The 22626-nt window shown below is 42.3% G+C and overlaps 1 long non-coding RNA gene across 1 annotated transcript; it reads right to left on the bottom strand.

The window, feature by feature from the left end:
* Window positions 1–3713: 3713 nt before the first annotated feature.
* Window positions 3714–22620, bottom strand: LOC148214284 (uncharacterized). The gene is made up of 3 exons (XR_015793468.1): window positions 22528–22620; window positions 8770–8860; window positions 3714–5736 (listed from the first exon to the last, which is right to left on the bottom strand). It is a non-coding gene; the product is annotated as an uncharacterized LOC148214284 (long non-coding RNA).
* Between the last annotated feature and the right edge of the window lie 6 nt (window positions 22621–22626).

Below are 22626 nucleotides of genomic sequence, written 5' to 3'. Positions count from 1 at the left end.
ACTAAAAACTTTGGGACTCTACATGCTAATTACTCACGATATTGATTCCAAATGACTTTGGAAAGGTCTGTGCCTTTCGATATGTGAACAGATACATAGATAATGTAAATTCTTGCCTAGTGTTCATGTGTCTTTTGCCTGCCCTTTGCCTCATTTTTGCCTGTTTTTGATGTTTGCTGATGTTTAATAAATAAATCTCAAGCTATATTTTTGCTAGCTGATCTGAGCGGGGTGTGTGTGCTTGCTCGGAGCTGGCTATAGGGATTGACTGGGAAGGTGCTGGGGGCAAAATAAAACAAAACTACCCACAGTGTATTTTCTGACAGACACACAGCTTCTTGCTTGCTTCCCTCTTGCTGGAAACGCACCTGCACGTTCAAAAGAATAAAAGTTTTTCCACCCCGGGTAGAAGGGGTTGTAGGGGATCTGTTTGCTTACGAAAACTTCTCTCCTCAGAAGATGATCCTGCTTGAGATGGAGGGATGTATATATATGTGTGTATATATATATGTATATGTGTATATAGAGTCACCCTTTGGGGGGAGATGGGTGGCATACAAATTTAATAATAAATAAATAAATTAATTAATAAAATATTCCCTGCCTGAGAAGCAGTTGCCCATCCTGTGGATGCTGGATTCACAACCACCTTTTTCTTTGAAAAGCAGTTTTGTGGCCTCTAATATATAAGGGGGCCAGTGATGGTGGGCAGGTTTTATGCCCCCCCCCCCACAATCAGTTTCTATGTTCCTCTTTCCAATATAACTTTGCCTGCCGTGAGATGCGGTGATGGATTTTAAAGGAGAGATCAACTGAGTGGAAGATGGATTTAGCACTACTGAGGAATCGACGGTGTGAGAAAGTTGGCCAACGCTGGAAATAGGATACTGAGTTGGACCGAACTTCGGTCTCATTCTGCAAGGCTTTTCACATGCTTGAGGAAGAGAAGAGGCAGAGCTTAATCCCTAAAACCAATGACTCAGTCATTCAGGAGAGTATTGTCTTCTGCCAAGAGACATGCATTCGGAGGGTCCAGTGGCCCTCTGGGTAGGCTGAAAGGCACAGCGCCATGGCAGATGTGTCAGGCTGAGCACTGAAAGAGGGGAGTAGAACGGTGACCCAGCAGAGTTGACAGAGAGATATATCAAGATAGCAGGTTGCTACAAAGGTTGTACAAAGTGACTTTCTGCAAGTGCAGATTAGGAGTGTACTAGATGTCTTATCTCTAGGTCAGTGTTTCTCAACCTTGGGAACTTTAAGATGTGTGGACTTCAACTTCAGAATTCCCCAGCCAGCATGGGGAGGCTGGGGAATTCTGGGAGTTGAAGTCCACACATCTTAAAGTTCCCAAGGTTGAGAAACACTGCTCTAGGTGGACTGACACATTTGTGCTTTGAAAACCAGTCTTGGCAGGGTGTTGCAACATAAAGTCAAAAGTTGCATCTGCACAGAGTCTTCTTGTCTTGGATTGTGTGTGTTTTGTAACTCGTTCTACCAACCTAACAATTCTAAATGTAAGAGGGCACCTTTCATATTCTCCTCTTGGCTGATTTATTTTTTAAACCTTCAGCTATCTCTGGGTCTCGGATGAGAGAAGTTCCAGATATACCCTACTTTTAAATGAAGCTGGCAACATCTGGCTGTTCCTTAATAGCAACTACCGGAAAGGAAAAGAAAAATGAAAAAGGTGCTTGTAGGGAGAAAAGGCTTTGCAATTAATCAGCAAAAGAGATCTAAAGTCATTTAAATGCACAGGCAGGCTTTTGTTCTGTCTAGAATGAACCTATTAGAATTATTTCCCCTTCATTTATCAGGGGGGAATTGCTATTTTTTCTCAGTGGCCAGATCTCACCTGGCGCTAAGCAGCATTACTTAAGTTGGTTTAAGAAAAACTATGCTGTATCGAAAATGGGTACCTGGCTCTTTGCACTTCTTTTCTGGTACTGTGACTTCCCAGGAGGCAAACTGCATTAAGAGTGAGTTTTCCTTAGTCCATTCTTGTCTGACTTCTGTTCTCTTCTTTATGTTATGGAGGAAAGAGATTATCTAGACCCCCTTCAGTCAGATTTCAGGCCTGGACATAGTACTGAGACAGCCATGGTCATGCTTGCTGATGACCTCTGGTGGAGTCAGGATGGGGACAGTGCAGTCATCCTGGTTTTCCTTGATCCCTTAGTGGCTTTCAATGCTGTTGACCATGGTATCCTTCTGTTCTACCAGTGATTAGGAATGGGGGCACTGTTTTGTGGTACTTCTCTTTCTTTCTCTTATGGTTGCAGTAGATGTTGACAAGGGGGAGAGAGCAAGTCTGAGGCCCATGATGTGTGGGGTATTGCTGCATTTGACACTCTTGCTCCTTCTGTTAAACATCTGTCTGAAGCTGCTAGGAGGTCATCTTCCAGTTTCGGGTCAAGTCTCATCAAAATGTAGGTGATACCCAATCATGCATCTCAACCCCAGACCTATTAGGGGATACTGTCAAGGTCTTGTCCAAGTGTCTGGGGGCTGTGGGGGCCTGAAGGAGGAGAAATAGGCTCAAGCTCACCCCTGACAAGATCAGGTGGCTGTGGGATGGAACATCCTCCATGTTCCATCTTTAGTTCTGAATGGGATTGCACTTCCCCCTTTGGGACTACTGCACAATTTGGGGCTCTTCTTGGACTCACAGTTCCTGCTCAAGGAGTAGGTGGCAGCTACTGCTAAGGTCTTTGCACAAATACACTTTGTGCACCAACTACAACCTTACCTGGACCGATGGGGCTTCAATCAGTCACTCATGCTTTGGCCACTTGGTGTATGGACTCCTGCAATGCACTCTACACGGGGCTGCTCTTGAAATCCATTTGGAAGATGCAGCTGGTCCGGAATGCGGTGGCACAAGCAATTTTAACTGCTTTGCTTTGTGAGCTGCACTGGTCACTGACAGACTTCCAAGTGCAACTGAAGGTGCTGAACCTGCAACTGAAGGTTCTATCACCTAGAAAGCCCTTCATGGCCTAAGGCCTACTTATCCAAGAAACGGTTTCATCTTCTGTAGCTCCTGCACACGCAGTCCTTGTTCCTGATATTAAATTGTGCTGAACTATGCTGCTCCCCGGCCCTCAAGGGCATCAGCAGGAAAGCACAAGGCTTGCAGATGGCCACTGGTTCCCACTTTGTTTGGGGCACATCTCCACTGGGTCAATCTGCACAACCGATACAGGCCACGAGCCATTACCCAAGGGTGGGAACACACAATGTCTCCTTGCCCCAAGCCTGCTAGGCCTAGTTTCACTTGTGTTTTCTCAAAAATAATGTTTTTCAGCTTCTGCCAGCAGTTTGTCTATCTTCATTTTGTTGAAGGCAAATGTCTCTGCTCCAATTAATTCCAGGTGCTGTAGCAAGAATGCTTCCTCTTCTTTCATCACTGGTGACCATTTCGCCCTGTGCTGCATGGCTATCTCTTTCTGAAGTGTCCTTCCTTCCCATAGTGAAACAATGAACTATTGTTCTAATTTTTTCTTCATTGTCCTAATCTCACTCCTCCAATCCCCACACCCCGGACCCCCAGCCCAAAAACACCCAGCCACTTCTAGCAGAAGTAATAGGAAGAATGTTTACATTGTGGTTGGTTGGTTTTTTTAATGGTTCAGTGTTAAAAAAGGTGAAGGAATGTCCCTCCCTCCCTCCCTCCCTCCCTCTCAAGCCTTCTACCAGTTTCTCCTGCTGAAAAAAGTATACAATTGTGGTCTGTCCCCATCCTCCCACCCCTGATGCACCAGCAGAGAAAGTGGATAGGAAGGTGTCATGGACAGAGGGAGTCAGTGCATACCAAAAGTCTACCAAAAAACATGACTATGGAAAGGATAGCAATTGCACTTGCTTTACCAGCATGAGTTGGAAGGTTGAAGGTGCAGGGGAATTGAGCAATCAAGTGCCATGGTAACCACCATCCAGACAGAACCACTGGTCAGAGGAGAAGAACTGGTGGAAATCTGGAAAGGAATTTCTGAAGCTGGCTTAATTTCCAGTGGATGATGCATAGAAACTTGGTTATAAAGTCCAGTTTGCATAAATTCAGAATAAGCGTCACTGGGTAATGCTCAGTAATGTCTCCTTTGAACCAAACCTGACTCCTGCTGTATATATATAAAATGGTTTGCCGTTGCTTTCTTCCTGGATGATTTTTCAACTTCCCACTCTAGCCTATAGCCCTGGGATTTCCTAGTGGTGTCATATCCAGATACAATGGTAACTGGATATGAACTTGCTTGGCATTTTGAGATCAGCTAAGACTTAGATGCTACTTTCTAGGCTGCGCTCTGGGATCAGACACCCTTGTAAACCTCAAAACATGGTTAAAATCCAGCAGAAGATGGGATAAGATAGTGCCACATGGGCACTCAGTTTTGGCTCAGTCAAAAGGAAGCATCATAATTCTCTAATAGGATTCACAGTTTCCACCGCAGGCTTGGCACATCATTTTCCTTGGAGAAACAATTGGACTGCAAATCTTTTTGCCGATTCTCTGCTTCCCCTTTCCCAGCACCAGGGGAGAGAAAGCGTTGCTTGTTTATTGATCTTCCAGGTTTTTAACACATTAGCTGAAAAGTCCCAGGCATTCTGCCAGCACTGAGCAAATAATAATGACTATGAATGTCACTGGTTTCAGAAGAGAACAAATGAATTCTCCAAGGTACAGTACTTGCGGTCCTAAGGAAAGAGCTCAGCTCATTACCAACAATGCTGAAACCTCCTTTGATAACCGTACAGTATGTTGAGCCATTTTTCTCTTTCCATCCCTTCAGTTTTAAGGACAGAATGGGATACTTTGCCTGCTGGCTTGCTTGCTGTTTTCAAAACCCAAGGGCCAGATTAGAGGCTTCCAACTCCCACCCCCACCCCCCACTGCCTTTCCTTAACCCTTTTGTTTTGCTTGTTCCACACCACATTCAGAACTTCATTGGCTGAAATCACATTTATTCTCAAAATCACACTTGTTCATACTGGTTGCTTCTTTGGAGGCAGGTGGAGAGGACAAGGCAATTCCATCTCAAACCTGACAATGGGGAACTGAGAGCCAGGGTGGTATTTCAAAGACTCCAAGGAGAGACTTATTCTCTCCTGTCAGGAGTCAAAAGTGGAAGCCAATGAGGTCTGTCTGTCTGTCTGTCACAAGGAGTAAAATATTGGGAAAAATACTCAACATGCTAAGATCACCAGCCCCTAAACAAACACACTGTGTTGGTTAAGCAAGTAGTAGTACAGTAGCAATAGCTATCAAGTCAGCCTTGACTTCTGCCAACTGCACAGTCTAGTGTTTCTCAACCCTGGCAACTTCCACGACTGTCAGAATTCCCCATCCAGCTGAGCCATCACTGAAAATTCTGGGAGGTTGGTTCATCCTGGCCAAGGCACATGGTCTCCACTACCAGCTTTCTCTAGTAATAACTTCTACCTCTTCCAAGGACAGTCCTATAATTTCTTTGACCCTGGCCATCTACCTTATCCACTGTCTTCCCCTTCTTCTCTTTCTCTCAGTCTTGCCAAGCCTAATGATGTTTTCTAGTCCATCACCTGCTCACGCAACATGTCCAATGCGAGCTTCTGCTTACTGATCATCACCTCAGGGGAACAATCCATTTTTATTTCATTCAGGATTTAGTGGTTCTTCTTATGGTTAATACTACTCTTAGTGACCATCTCCATCTCCATATCTTCTTTCTCTCATTCTCTCTCTGTGATCAACTTCCATACCTGTACGGTTAAGGTAGAAAAAGAATTGCTTTAACTATTCTTATCTATGTTGTTATGGAAATATTGCCAATCTTTTCTAATTTTACCATTGCTTTCCTGTCTTGGAATACTCTCCTTTACTTCTCCAGAAGAGTCTCTATCTTTATTTTGCCTTAAGCGCTACAAAACAAAATTCACCCTCAATTGTAAAGCCACTAAGTCTACTAGCTGACATTACTTATGTCTTCTTAACATTTAATATGAACAGAGTTTTTTTTTTTCTCATGAGCTTTTCTCAGCCTTGCTCTCAGGTAACAAAGTGGTATCCTATGCATATCTCAAATTGTTAGCATTTTGGCCTGCTCCTTGGTTCCAACAAATATGGGGACAATCTGTAGCCCTGTCTCACTTCCTTCCCTATTTGGAACCATTCTACCTCTCCTGTCTCAGTTTGTGTTAATGGGAAAGTTTGCTCAGAAAAACGATCAGGTGTTCTGGCACACCCGTTATTTAGTAGACTGGTTGATTTACAAAATTTCTATATTGTCTTCTCAAAATGACTGAGCAATGTATAGCCTAAAAGCATCAAGATATTAAAAAAAACAACCCTTAAAAATCACCCCCTACTAAAACAGCTCTTCAATCCTGCAACTTAAAAATAATAACTATATCTATATATTCTCCACATTCTGGCATGATCAGCACAATCAAAAGCCTTGCTATAGTCAATACACCAAGCTTCCTTAAATTCTCTTGTCTCCATTCTCTTTTTCTAGCAATCTGATGAGATATCTTTTCTGAAATTTGCATGCTCATCTCTGACATCTCTGTCTCCATGTATAACTCTATCTTCTTTGTACAATCTTAAGCAAAACTTTGTGTGAGGAATTAGTGGTGTTGTTGTATCTGTTCCACTTTTAAGTTAATATTAAATAAACCAGTAATAACCAAATGAAAACCATATATTTAATCTAGTTAATCTTAACTTAGTTCAACCCTGCTCAGATTTCACAAAGTCAAGGTGAATTAATCCTATATCAGTCTGTTTGGGAGATCTCTGATGGTACATGGTTACACAATGCATAGCTCTGAAGGTAAGGGGTAAGAACTGTTATATACACGTGTGCCAGAAAGTGACTGCAATGCAGCTTATAAAAGTGCAAAAGTCACTTATCCACAATCATTGTAACAGCCAGCTAAATATGAGTAGAAATGGCAACTGTTTGTAGCAAGAAAAAGAGCCTGGTCTTACAGCATTCAAAAAACATCCAGTATCTGACTGCCTAGAGGTTATTTCCACTCACCACAGGTGACCAGCCAAGGAGGAGTTTACAAAAGATCCTAATTAGGACCCCTTCACTGTGTGACATTGGCAGCCTGCAAAGATCATTTTAGCTGTCATTTACTCTTAAAAGCCCTCCTCTCTTCTTCTCTTCCACCTGAAAGGGGGGGAGGGAATATAGAAAACTGCCCAAGTCCTGTGGCTTCTTTGAAAACGCTGTTTTAAAAATCCCTCAAGAACTCCAGAACTTTACAGGCTTATAGGCACAATCCCAACCCCCGATGCTTGTGGCTAGAAAGTGTTAAAATGCCAGGAAAGGGTCTCTGCCCTCCCTAGAGAAACACTAGAATCAGGCCCTTGATCTATGCCAGCTTCAGACAGGCACAGGAAAAAGACAGTGAGGCCAAAATGTGTGTGCGCCATAGGATACGCACTAACTCTGGCTCAACCAGCATGCTAAGATATAAGGTGGTTTGGTCTGAGCTTGGCTGCATTGTGTGCAGACCATGATTGATAGTCTTGCATGCTGAGTAAACCCATCCCAGATATCTCAAATAAAAGCTGAATCAGATGCATTCCCCCCCCCACCCCCAACTTTCCTTTGGACATATGCACAATTTCAGATCAAGCTGATGCCAAACTCACTCTAAGAGGTGGATATAAGTCATTCAAGATGCCAAACAGTAATTTTCCCCCTTTCTAATTCAGCAGAGACCTCCTTATGTTCTTATGAATTTCTATGTGCTTGCAGAATCAGAGAACTAGTCAATTTTCAGTCAAAAAGATTAGCCCAACCAGACCACTAGCAACAATTCCTGGAACGGGATGTATTTTTGTGATTGCTCTCCTCTGACAAAAACATCAATTTGCAGTGCACCAACTAATGCTTTTGATTTATAAATGGAGTCTGCTGTCAAATTAAACACCCGTGCTCTAGCACTTAATAAAGGATACAGTAGATTTATTGTTCTGCATACACTTCAGCGATGGGTATTATTACTTAAATAAGCAACGCTGAGGAAACAAGATCATCCACATAGGTTAGCTTTAAAACTCATACAAATATATTATTTCATAAAGGTCTCTCCGATGAGGATCCAATGCAATTATTATACTAAGCTAAGCAAACATTGTTGGGTTGGAAAACGAATAGGATTTTACTCAAGCTGGGAAGAACTTATTGCCTTGAGGGCTGAATTAATTTCAGCCAGAATTTTTTTTTTTTTTTAAATTAAACAGAAGGAAGGGAGAAGGGAGAGAAAGAAAAGAAATAGGAAAAAAAGTACAAAAGCTTTCCATCATCTGCTCGGGTAACTGGGCCAGCATACTAAGTGAGATTATCCAAAAAGCAACCTTGGCTTCGTTTGCAACCCTGTAACCCGCTATCCAGAAGGAAAAGCCTCTCTGGTTTTAGTACTCCACCTGGTGGAATGCAGAATTCTAGAATCACAGCTTTTGGGCAGAAAATGCCCTCTACTTTTCTGCGAGTTTCAGACTTTCTGTAGACTGCATTGAAGCTTCACAAAGCAATACAAAAATGTGGCAATATAAAAATGTTGCAAATTGATCCCGAATACAGGCATGTACCTCCTGGTTACAGCAATACCGGCAACAGAGTATGGACCCAACTTGCATAAAATGACAAGAGCATGCTTTCTGGTTTTCATTATTGTTTAATTAAATTAATTATGAATTAATTTAATGATTGTTGTGAGCCACCCTACATAAGATAGCAACCATTTAAGTGTTTCAAATAAATAAATAAATCTTACTAAAAATGTAGAGCAGTGTTTCTCAACCTTGGCAACTCTAAGATGCGTGGACTTCAACTCCCAGAATTTCCCAGCCAGCACAGGTCATCCTCTGGGGGAGATTGCGGCATATAAATTAAATAAACAAACAAACAAACAAACAAATAAATAAAATCTTATGGGCCCATTTGATGGTAACCAAGGCATGTGATTGTCACTTCAAATGTAAGATGAGTAAATAGTAAAGACTAAGGATTAATGAATGAAACAAACGAAACAGAAACATGGTGTGCCCTTGAAACTAAGAGAAAGGCGGAGGATGTAACAAATCAGAATAAAGGTGATCTGATTTGGTGGAATGGAGTTGATGAATAAATTCAATAATGGATGTAGGAGCTAAAAATGTATGTCAGAAAATATGAACTTAGGTTTTTATGGGTGTGTAAGAATGCAAGAAAGCAAAGTGGCTGTCTGATGAGGCTTTACAAATAGCTGTGGAAAGAAGGAATGAGAAAAGCAAGGGTGAAAGGGAAAGATATAAGCAACTGAATGCAGATTTCCAGAGAATAGCAAGGAGAGATAAGAAGGCCTTCTTAAATGAACAATGCAAAGAAATTGAGGAAAATAATAGAATGGGGAAGACTAGAGATCTCTACAAGAAAATTGGAGATATGAAAGGAACGTTTAGTGCAAAGATGGGCATGATAAAGGACAAAAAAGGCAGGGACCTAACAGAAGCAGAAGAGATTAAGAAGAGGTGGCAAGAATACACAGAAGAACTATACAAGAAAGATCTTAATGTCCCTGATGTCCACGCTGGTGTGATCACTGACCTTGAGCCAGACATCCTAGAGAGTGAAGTCAAGTGGGCCTTAGGAAGCATTGCTAACAACAAAGCTAGTGGAGATGACAGTATTCCAGCTGAGTTATTTAAAATACTAGAAGATGATGCTGTTAAAGTGCTGCACTCAATATGCCAGCAAGTTTGGAAAACTCAGCAGTGGCCACAGGAATGGAAAAGGTCAGTTTACGTTCCAATTCCAAAGAAGGGCAATGCCAAAGAATGCTCAAACTACCGCACAATTGTGCTCATTTGCTAGCAAGGTTACACTCAAAATCCTACAAGCTAGGCTTCAATAGTACATGAACCGAGCACTACCGGATGTACAAGCTGGGTTTCGAAGAGGCAGAGGAACTAGAGATCAAATCGCCAACATTCGCTGGATCATGGAGAAAGCACGAGAGTTCCAGAAAAGCATCTACTTCTGCTTCATTGACTATGCAAAAGCCTTTGATTGTGTGGATCACAACAAACTGTGGAAAATTCTTAAAGAGATGGGGGTACCAAACCACCTTATCTGTCTCCTGAGAAATCTGAATGCGGGCCAAGAAGCAACAATTGGAACCAGTCATGGAACAACTGATTGGTTCAAAAAAGGGAAAGGAGTACGACAAGGCTGTATACTGTCACCCTGCTTATTTAACCTATATGCAGAGTACATCATGAGAAATGCTGGGTTGGAAGAATCACAAGCTGGAATTAAGATTGCAAGGAGAAATATCAACAATATGCAACCGCAGATATGGAGACGATACCACCCTAATGGCAGAAAGTGAAGAAGAACTAAAGAGCCTCTTGATGAGGGTGAAAGAGGAGAGCGCAAAAGCTGGCTTGAAACTCAACATTAAAAAAACTAAGATCATGGCATCTGGACCCATCAATTCCTGGCAAATAGAAGGAGTAGAAATGGAAGCAGTAACAGACTTCATTTATTTGGGCTCCAAGATCACCGCAGATGGAGACTGCAGCCATGAAATTAAAAGACGCTTGCTCCAAGATCACTGCAGACAGAGAATACAGCCATGAAATTAAAAGATGCTTGCTCCTTGGGAGGAAAACTATGGCAAACCTAGACAGCATATTAAAAAGCAGAGACATCACCTAGCCGACAAAGATCCGCATAATCAGAGCTATGGTTTTTCCAGTAGCAATGTATGGCTATGAGAGCTGAACCATAAGGAAGGCTGAGCGCTGAAGAATTGATGCCTTTGAATTGTGGTGCTGGAGAAGACTGTTAAGAGTCCCTTGGACTGCTAGAAGGTCAAACCAGTCAATCCTAAAGGAAATCAACCCTGACTGCTCATTGGAAGGATTGATAATGAAGCTCAAGCTCAGATACTTTGGCCACCTAATGTGAAGAGAGGACTTTTTGGAAAAGACCCTGATGCTGGGAAAGATGGAAGGCAAAAGGAGAAGGGGATGGCAGAGGATGAGATGGTTAGATAGCATCACTGAAGCAATGAACATGAAACTGAGCAAACTCTGGGAGGCCGTGAAAGACAGGAAGGCCTGGCGTGATATGGTTCATGGGGTCACGAAGAGTCGGACACGACTTAATGACTGAACCACAACAATGAATGTAAGGATCTCCAGTTTGTAATAGTTGCATGTTATATTCTAGTGAATGGTGATCATGGAAGAATCACAGTTGATTGGCGGGGGGGGGGGGGAGTTGAGCAACATTCTGAATGAGTATGATCCAGGGGAAAAATTATTCTGCTTGATGACATGAAGGGTTAGATGGGAATAAGATGAGAGTAGAGAGAAATGATTGAACCATTCAGAGCCCCAAGAATGAATGAGACAGGTCAATCTGATGAGCATCAGTTCAGAAAAAAGTCTGCATTAAAGAAGCAGTTTGAGCATAAGTCTACTTGTATGTATACAAGGCAAAGGAATGAATATAAATCTAGAAGTGTGATTGATTTGATTGTTTATGATGGAATAGTGAAGAATGCAAGAGTGATGGAAGATTCTGAATACTCAGCCTCCTTAAAAGCAAAGCTATGATGAGTAGACAAGAACAGTTCATTTTTTCAGTAGGAAGTGGGGTAGAGACATGGGGTTTGTATAAATCTGTTTCAAAGTGAGATAAAGGACAGTTGGCTGGAACAATAATGCCCTGATTCACACACAGTAAGCCAGCAGGAAGGAAGGAAGGAAGGAAGGAAGGAAGGAAGGAAGGAAGGAAGGAAGGAAGGAAGGAAGGAAGGAAGGAAGGAAGGAAGGAAGCCTCCCCCCCGATCAGCATGTTTTGTAAATCCATTCACATATCACTGCTTATCCAATTTTTCACTTTTGACTTTCTGGGCAGATTTCCCCATAAATGAGCCTAAATTCACTTTTGATTCCACTAATGTCAGAATTTTAATACCAGAAGAGCATTACAATGTCTGGCATCAGTCAAAAGGGCTAATAAGCTTCATTTGAGGTTGCTTCTGACCTACCAAGGTACACAGACATACGCACGCACACGCACACTTAAAACATCATACAAACTGATATGTAAAATGTTCCAACTATAGTAATAGGTTGTCCTTGCTTCGTACTCTTTTTACCATTCATACTTAGCAATGCGAATCTGTTCAGCTCAGATTCTATACATTTTTAGGAAAGCCATAAAATCATGGCTTTTCAAGAGAGCCTTGGGAATGGAATGGGTGTGAATGATTCCCCCTCTCCCCAAATCATGGATTTTTATGTGAGGTTTTGATTGTTCCCTGGATGCTGGGAGTTTTGAGGTTATAAGTATATGTTGTCAATTTAGATTATTTTAACCTTCTTACTGAAAGAGGGGGAAACTCAAGGTATTTTTGCACTGGAGTAACATATAAGCCCTAGTAAATAAATTAAAAATAAAATGTAAAAATGTTGAAAAGCAGTTTGGGGAATTCATTCTTGTACATGTAAATCAGGGGAACATGAATGCTTTCCTTCCAACGTTTTCATCACTAATCCCCAAAAGGAAAGTGATACAATGGTAATTACTTTCCACTGGAAAATTTTACTTTAACCCTGATTATTTACAGCTTAGAATGAAATACAAAAGTTGAACTCAGAGGTGTTGTAAAAGCTTGTTGGATAACAGGCTGTGCAAAACATTTGAAAGGTGTGCTTTGCTTTGTAATGCATGGGGGGGGGGAGCTTAACAAATACTCCTTTTTGAGACTTTAAAGCAGCCACAACATTTAAATTTTGTGAACTAATATGGCTCCACTATGATCACAATGTTATGAGACTCCATTCTCTCACTGGGATCTGAAATAATAATAAATAATTTAAAGCAAACTAATATTAATGTATCTACCCTCCAAAGTCATATTATTCAGAGTTTTTCAGAAGGTTTTGGGGGAAGAGTTTGAAGAAGGCAAAATGGCTTTGCAGCCCAGATGTCTTGTTGTCAGGCATTGCACTGAACTGAGTTAAATCCCCTTCCTTAGTATAACAAGGTTGTGTAGATGATGGCATCAAAGAGCTACTGGGGTACAATGCTGGAGTCCCAATTGCCATAGCCAAAAACCTAAGGAGCCCATGGGGACCATTCTTAGCACTGCCAAGCTGCATGCCATCAGATTTTTGACTTGGGAAAAAAAATAACGATAAAAGGAATGTTGGCATTCTGCAACACTTAACTCCCTGGCTTAAGCATTATTTTTGTTTCCAAAAATGATCCAGGGCCACAAATGGATCTCATAAATTTTCTGAGAACATAAATATGCTGGATAGTTGCATCCCACTTGATTAATTTGGAATGCCATCTTCAGGAACCTGCTTCTCATGCCTTCTCAATGATGGCTCTCCATGGAATACCCTCCTTCCAAACATTTATTAATTAAATTTGTATGCTACCTCAGTTCCCTTTTTTAAAAATAAATTTTATTAAGCTTTAAAGAGAACATAAAAACTAACACAGATTAATACAAAATAGAAAGAATGAAGAAAGAGAGAAGGAAAAAAGCAAAAGCGAACGTGCAGTGAGAAAGCATAAAAAGAAACAGAAACTTCCCATTTTCTCTGCAGCAAATATAATTACAAAGTTATCTCTTACTCTATGATTACAAAAAAGCCCTCACTTTTTTCTATTATCTTTTCTTTTTCTAATCATCAAAGCCATAAGTCTAAGTGCATTTTTTTCCGTTTCATGCAAAAAGTCTATACGAGGTTTCCAGTCGACCATATTGTCTTTTCAATATCTTTGGACTATGTGGGTCTGTTTCTTTTTTCCATTTCAAAAGTTATTGTCTTTTCTCTGATCAAAGAAGTCAATTTCACCATCTCTGCCAGCTCCATCACCTTCATCAACCATTCCTCCATTGTGAGTGGTGTCAAACCTTTCCACCTTTGAGCATATAATAGTCTCATTGCAGTTGTCATATATTATGCTACCCGAGTTCCAACAACTCTGGGTCGCTCACAAGTAAAAACATTAAAAAAATACAATAAGAAGCAAAAATAAAGAATAAAAGATAGCAAAGATTTATGTATTTATTTATCTATCAAATTTATATAGCTGCCAGTCTCACTACTGTGACTCTGGGCGGCCTACAAGGTTAAAAATCCAGAAAACAGTACAACATCAACCCAAAAATAACTACTAAAATCATTAAAAACAATAAAACAGAATGACAGATGACAGAAACCAGACTGGAATGGAAAAAAGAAACAGACCTGCATAGTCCAAAGTGGGCTTCACTCACCCTCCCTAAAGGCCTTGGAAAAGAGCCAAGTCTTAAGGGTCCTTCAAAACACCAGAAGGGTGAGGGCCATTCAGATCTCAAGGGGCATCATTCCAGAAGGCAGGTACTGCTACAGAGAAGGCACGCTTCCTCAGTCCCAACAGATAGCATTGTTTAATTGAAGGAACCTGGAGTGTGCCAATTCTGCCAGATTGAATTGGCCAGGCAGATACTATGGGAGACAGGCAGTCCCTCAAGTAACTAAGCCCTATGCCATATAGGGCTGTAGATGATGACCAGCACCTTCAATTGCTCCCAGAAGCAAACTGGCAATTGGTGCAGCTTGCAGAAGTATTACATGGACACACTGAGGCCTGCCCATCACTGTCCATGCTGCTGCATTCTAGACCAGCTGAAGCTTCTGGATGGTCTTCAAGGGCAGCCCCATGTAGAGTGTGTTGCAGTAGTCAAGCCACGAGGATACAAGGATTATCACTTCCTTGGTAAATCGTCAAAAGGTCTGGCTCTCTTGGGGGGGAATTTGAGGAATGAGTGGAATACTGAACTATCCACAAGGTGCGCATCTTTTATTATTGTTGGAAGAGTATGCTTCAGGTGTTTGCTGTTTCTTGTTATTTGGATGGTTATATTTTATTATTAGAAGAGACTGTAAACTGCTCAGAGTCTCCTAATTGCAGCAGCATATAAATCTGAAGAACTGGATAGGAAGTAAAAGCGTGTCACCTGTCCCTAAAAAAAAGACAAAGGAAAGCTGGGGTAACAGGGAGCCTCCTGGATAGAGAGGGGCTACAGGGCTTGGTAGGGAATATTCTGGTAAATCACACCAGATGGATGGGTGGACCAGCCCTCGTAGCTCCCTATCTGAGGGAGAACTGACGTGTCCTCAAAAGATGAAATGGGCGTACCAATATAAAAGGCTGATGGGCACCTTCACCTTGCAGTGTTGGAGAACCAGGTTCATGTCCCCTTTCAGACATGAAGCTCAAAACTGTCTTTGGTAGCATAGCCCACCTCCTTGAACCGCTGTGAAGCCAAACCGCTGGGAAGTGGTAAGCTGTGTTTAATCTTCCTTCAAAGGAAAAAGTAGGATATAAATATAAAAATGTTTGGCATCAGAAAAATCTAAATGAAGACTTTATTAATGACAAAGTCCTAATTCCATCCCTTGTGATGCCTCATAACATATTTAAGAACTTCATTTGATCTGAAACTAATGCTCTTTAATGGTTAATATAATTTTCAACTACCTTGTCCACTGATTTTAATGATTATACTCAAAGTTTGAATAAGCCTGTGTCAAAAACAAATTCTTGTTGCATATGGAAGATTATGCACATTTGCAAGATACAGAGTACAGTTGGAAAATACTGTATTAGATTCAAATAAGATCTTTATTATGACCATAGACCAGTATATGTACTAAATTAATCACTGGGTCACAGTCACATTGCAGTGAAAACCAAAAAGTACAAGCGGTGATTATTCTGTTAATAGGTCATTCAGAACAACCACAATTATTAATTTAATAATGCTAAATTAGGCAGCAGAAGACAGCAATTTGCTTTTCCATTTCATGCACATATGGGTCAAATCAATTCTCTTGCTACGTTCAAACTTGGCAGTTTCTCCCATGATGAAGAATGACAACTTCAAGTCATTTTCAGTGGGAATGGAAGAATGCATTGCAATCTCTTGAAATGCCTCTACACACTGTCCTGGGACTCAATGCCCTTCATTAAGTACACTGGGACTTAGTGGAGCAGATATGAATAGATTCTGGGCTTTCAACTTTGAGAACCCAGTACATTTTAGAATATTCCAATATCCCAAAATTTTGACTAGCAAGATGAGTGACACAGAGTTTACAAAGTGCAAATCCTTTGCAGGTAAAAGATGAAAAATGGTGGTGGAAGATGGTAGGAACAGCTCTCTTTGGGAAAAAGGCAATCAACATATTTTTCCCCTTATTGTCCCTTACTACGAATATGCCAAAACACATTATGTATTTTCTTCAAGTACTTCCTGAAAAACATATTGGGGTTTCTCATAATTTTCTTCTCTCTTTGGCCATAGAAGCGTTCCCTGTTTCACAAATTCTGTAATTTTAGATGGTTCACATGGAAAAGTAATAATCTTTGGTGTTTCTGATAATTTTTAGAATTCTGGGTATATGAGAATGTTTCTTATCTTGCATAGTCCAGGCAAAGTTTCCCTCAAGAACATTTTGCATATAGGGACTACACCACTGCTTCTATCCACACTTCTTCCCATTCAGAAAGTGTTTTCAGAGCTGCTTGGAAGTTTTCAGAAATATTTAAAACATTTTATTTTTTTCATCAAATATATTCAGAGGTCTTTGAATACAGGAATCAGCTTTATTATTTATTTATCCAATTTATATGGCCACCATCTCAACAAGCTTTAAACGTTATCATCTGATATTTGGCACAGTTCTTTGCTGAGATACAGTAATTAAAGAATGCTTTACTCTATTTCCTACTAATATTCTGCAGCTTCTGTAATGGAATGTGAGAATGACCTTGGAAGGGTGGGGGGAAGAGATCAGATGGTAAATAGGGATGGTGAGAGATTTGTACTTTCAGACTTGCAAGATTGATGTCAGCCTCCCAAGCAGATCAGATAGGAAACACATCAAGATGAACTAATCCTACTTCATTGTAAGGCTATGTTAACAAAAACTTGCAAGTCTGAAAGTTTGGTCTAGTGGTTAAGGCTCCAGGCTAGAAAGCAGGAGACTGTGTGTTCTAGTCCCGCCTTAGGCATGAAAGCCGGCTGTGAGACTTTGGGCCAGTCATTCTCTCAGCCCAACTCACCTCACAGAGTTGTTGTTGTTGTGGGAAAAACAGGAGGAGGAAAGAGTATTAGATATGTTCATCACCTTGAGTTACTTATAAAAATAATAAAGGCGGGATAAAAAAAATTATTTTGCATAAAGTTTGTCCTGTCTGACCTACATAGAATCCAGAGGGGCATTACTAGCAGATGATGACATGTTTAGGAGGCAAGCCTTCTCTGCAGTGGCACCAGCCCCTTGGAACATCATTCCCCCTGAGGTGAGATTGGCCCCGACCCTATTGATTTTCCAGCAATCCCTCAAGACTTCTGTCAGCAGGCTTGGGGATTCCATGGAAATAGGGAGCCTGTAAAATGGGTGTATTGCCTAGAATGTACTCCTGTGCCTTTATTTATATTTTAAATGGTTTTTAATGGTTTTTAAGACTCTATTTCTAATTGTTTTGTTTCTATTGTACGCCACCCAGAGTCACATCCATGAGATAGGCAGCTATATAAATTTGACAAACAAACAAATAAAATATTGATTGACTGACTGGGTGCCATCCAGTTGGTGTCAACTCTTAGCAACAACATAGCTAGATTTTTCTCCAAGATGATCTGTCCCTAACTTGGTCTTTCAGGTCAGTGCACTCATCGCCACTGTAACTGAGTCCCTCCACTTTGCTGCTGGTCGTTGTAATGATCTGCCACTCACAACTCCCAACTTCAGTAACTCTCCTTGCAACCAGTAATGGTTCAAAAGAAAGTTCATTTATTGAGAACAAGTGTACAGTTCCAAAGCACTGCTAAGACTGAGCCCGCGTGTGCCAAAAGTTGCTTTTACCTTTTTTCTCTTTCCCCCTTGCACCCCCCTAACCTCCCGGTCTTCTCACACTCGCTGGTTGGTACGACCTTGAGCATTCCTGAGTCTTTGATAACAGCCCACCTGCCTCTAACGGTCATTTCTTCCATCCATCCTTCCAGAACCCAAGCAAGCAAGCTGGCAAATAATATGGTTAATTGATTGCGAGGATTCTGACTGTCGTCCTCTTCTTCTCTTTCCTTCCACTTCCCCCAACATTATGGACTTCTCAAAGGACTTGCGTTTTTGCATGCCGTAGATTATGTGCCTTCGAGTTACGATCGACTCTTGGTGACCACATAGACAGACTTTCTCCAATCCCCAGCCTGGCCGTTCAGGTCTCCCAAAGGTGCACCATCACTCCTGTAACCGAGTCTATCCCCCTTGCGGGATGGTGTAACCCCCTTCCTCTAATGTGATACATACACAAAAACCCATATATACACACACACACACACACACATACCCATATATATATATACACACACACACACATACATACACACCCATATATATATATATTCACATACATACATACACACCCATATATATATATATATATATATATACACACACACACACACATATATATACCTCTATATATATATATGCCCCTTCATGAATCACTGCCTTGTCGTGGCGAAGGGGCTTGCGTAACTCAGTGAAGCCATGAGCTATACCGTGCAGGGCCACCCAAGACGGACAGGTCATGACAGAGAGTTCTGACAAAATGTGGTCCACTGGAGAAGGAAATGGCAACCCACTCCAGTATCCGTGCCAAGAAAACCCCATGGACAATGTTAAAAGGCTAAAAGATATGACGCCGGAAGATGAGCCCCTCAGGTCGGAAGGTGTCCAATATGCTACTGGGGAAGAGCGGAGGGCAATTCCAAGTAGCTCCAGAAAGAGTGAAGCGGCTGGGCCAAAGCCGAAAGGACGTTCAGCTGTGGATGTATCTGGAAGCGAAAAGAAGGTCCGATGCTGCAAAGAACAATATTGTATAGGTACCTGGAATGTAAGATCTATGAACCAAGGCAAGCTGGATGTGGTCAAGCATGAGATGACAAGACTGAACATCGACATCTTGGGAATCAGCGAACTGAAATGGACGGGAATGGGTGAATTTAATTCGGGTGACCATTATATCTACTACTGTGGGCAAGAAACCCTTAGAAGAAATGGAGTTGCAATCATAGTCAATAAGAGAGTCGGAAAGGCAGTAATGGGGTACAACCTCAAAAACGACAGAATGATCTCAGTGCGTATCCAAGGCAAACCATTCAATATCACAGTCATCCAAGTCTATGCCCCAACCACTGATGCTGAAGAAGCTGAGGTTGACCGCTTCTATGAAGACCTACAACATCTTCTAGAACTAGCACCAAAAAGATGTCCTTTTCATCATAGGGGATTGGAATGCTAAAGTAGGAAGTCAAGGAGTAATCGGAATAACAGGCAAGTTTGGCCTTGGAGTACAAAATGAAGCAGGGCAAAGGCTAATAGAGTTCTGTCAAGAGAACAAGCTAGTCATAGCAAACACTCTTTTCCAACAACACAAGAGACGACTCTACACATGGACATCACCAGATGGTCAAAACCGAAACCAGATTGATTACATACTTTGCAGCCAAAGATGGAGAAGCTCTATACAGACAGCAAAAACAAGACCAGGAGCTGACTGTGGCTCAGATCATGAGCTTCTTACTGCAAAATTTAGGCTTAAATTGAAGAATGTAGGGAAAACCACTAGACCACTCAGGTATGACTTAGATCATATTCCTTGTGAGTACACAGTGAAGGTGATGAATAGATTTAGAGGATTAGATTTGGTAGACAGAGTGCCTGAAGAACTATGGACGGAGGTCCGTAACATTGTACAGGAGGCAGCAACTAAAACCATCCCAAAGAAAAAGAAATGCAAGAAAGCAAAATGGCTGTCTGATGAGGCTTTACAAATAGCTGTGGAAAGAAGGAATGCGAAAAGCAAGGGTGAAAGGGAAAGATATAAGCAACTGAATGCAGATTTCCAGAGAATAGCAAGGAGAGATAAGAAAGCCTTCTTAAATGAACAATGCAAAGAAATTGAGGAAAACAATAGAATGGGGAAGACTAGAGATCTCTTCACGAAAATTGGAGATATGAAAGGAACGTTTAGTGCAAAGATGGGCATGATAAAGGACAAAAAAGGCAGGGACCTAACAGAAGCAGAAGAGATTAAGAAGAGGTGGCAAGAATACACAGAAGAACTATACAAGAAAGATCTTAATGTCCCTGATGTCCACGCTGGTGTGATCGCTGACCTTGAGCCAGACATCCTAGAGAGTGAAGTCAAGTGGGCCTTAGGAAGCATTGCTAACAACAAAGCTAGTGGAGATGACAGTATTCCAGCTGAGTTATTTAAAATACTAAAAGACGATGGTGTTAAAGTGCTGCACTCAATATGCCAGCAAGTTTGGAAAACGCAACAGTGGCCACGGGATTGGAAAAGGTCAGTTTACGTTCCAATTCCAAAGAAGGGCAATGCCAAAGAATGCTCAAACTATCGCACAATTGCACTCATTTCACATGCTAGCAAGGTTATGCTCAAAATCCTACAAGCTAGGCTTCAGCAATACATGAACCGAGAACTACCGGATGTACAAGCTGGGTTTCGAAGAGGCAGAGGAACTAGAGATCAAATCGCCAACATTCGCTGGATCATGGAGAAAGCACGAGAGTTCCAGAAAAATATCTACTTCTGCTTCATTGACTATGCAAAAGCCTTTGATTGTGTGGATCACAACAAACTGTGGCAAATTCTTAAAGAGATGGGAGTACCAGACCACCTTACCTGTCTCCTGAGAAATCTGTATGCAGGCCAAGAAGCAACAGTTAGAACCAGTCACGGAACAACCGATTGGTTCAAAATAGGGAAAGGTGTACGACAAGGCTGTATACTGTCACCCTGCTTATTTAACCTATATGCAGAGTACATCATGAGAAATGCCAGGCTGGAAGAATCACAAGCCGTAATTAAGATTGCAGGGAGAATCATCAACAACCTCAGATATGCAGACGATACCACCCTAATGGCAGAAAGTGAAGAAGAACTAAAGAGCCTCTTGATGAGGGTGAAAGAGGAGAGTGCGAAAGCTGGTTTGAAACTCAACATTAAAAAAACTAAGATCATGGCATCTGGACCCATCAATTCCTGGCAAATAGAAGGGGTAGAAATGGAAGCAGTAACAGACTTCATTTATTTGGGCTCCAAGATCACCGCAGATGGAGACTGCAGCCATGAAATTAAAAGACGCTTGCTCCTTGGGAGGAAAGCTATGGCAAGCCTAGATAGCATATTAAAAAGCAGAGACGTCACCTTGCCGACAAAGATCCGCATAGTCAAAGCTATGGTTTTTCCAGTAGTAATGTATGGCTGTGAGAGCTGGACCATAAAGAAGGCGGAGCGCCGAAGAATTGATGCCTTTGAACTGTGGTGCTGGAGAAGACTCTTGAGAGTCCCCTGGACTGCTAGGAGGTCAAACCAGTCAATCTTAAAGGAAATCAACCCTGATTGCTCATTGGAAGGATCGATAATGAAGCTCAAGCTCAGATACTTTGGTCACCTAATGCGAAGAGAGGACTCTTTGGAAAAGACCCTGATGCTGGGAAAGATTGAAGGCAAAAGGAGAAGAGGACGGCAGAGGATGAGATGGTTAGATAGCATCACTGAAGCAATGAGCATGAAACTGAGCAAACTCAGGGAGGCAGTGAAGGACCGGAAGGCCTGGCGCAGTATGGTTCATGGAGTCACGGAGAGTCGGACACGACTTAACGACTAAACAACAACAAATATATATATGGGTATATATATATGGGTATATTTATGGGTGTGTGTGTGTGTGTGTGTATATACGTGTGTGTATATGTATATGTGTGTATGTATATATATATATAGAGGCAGGAAGGCTAAATTCCTTAGAAAAGTGATCTGTTGTGCGGACAATGGGCCTGGACCAGAAGTGGGGACAGAAGCCCCCGAGGGATCTTTAGGCCAGTCCCTCTTTCTCAGCCCAGCCCACCTTACAGGGTTGTTATTGGAGTATGAGCAGGGAGATCCAGGTTGCCCTCTCAGTCACAGAAACTCCATGGGGGTCTTTGGGCCAGTTCCTCTCTCAGCCCAGCCCCCCTCGCGGGATTGTTGGTACTTCTGGACTGGGGAGACCTGAGTTCGAGTATCCCCTCAGCCACAGAATCCCTTTCAGAGACTTTGGGCCAGTCCCTCTTCCTCAGCCCAGCCCACCTCGCAGGGCGGTGGTTGGATTTAGACTGGGGGACCCCAGTTCTATTCCCCTCTCAGGTACAGAACCTTCCTGGGGGGCGTTGGGCCAGCCCCCCCCCCGCCACCCGGCGTACCACGCAGGGTTGTTGTGACTCCTGGACCGGGGAGACTTGAATTCGAGTCCCCCTCAGCCACAGATGCGCCCTTAGCGTCAGTCCCCCGCCTCAGCCGAGCCTACCTCGCGAGGCCGTGGCTCGATTCAGACCGGGGGACCCACATTCGAGTCCCGCCTCAGCCTCAGAAGCGCCCCCCGAGCCCAGCCTACCTCGCAGGGGCGTCGCTCCGGCGAGGCGAGGACGCGCTCCGCGTCGTGCCGGCGCTCCTGAGGCGACGCAGAAGCCGGCGGGGCCGCGCCGCCGCCGCC

Source organism: Python bivittatus, unplaced genomic scaffold (genome assembly GCF_059951505.1).
Source record: "Python bivittatus isolate LINGU-HERP-01145 unplaced genomic scaffold, Pbiv_v1 ctg000700_np1212, whole genome shotgun sequence".
NCBI lineage: Eukaryota > Metazoa > Chordata > Lepidosauria > Squamata > Pythonidae > Python > Python bivittatus.
The sequence above is the reverse complement of the archived record's forward strand: the minus strand, read 5'-3'. Positions and strand labels throughout refer to the sequence as shown.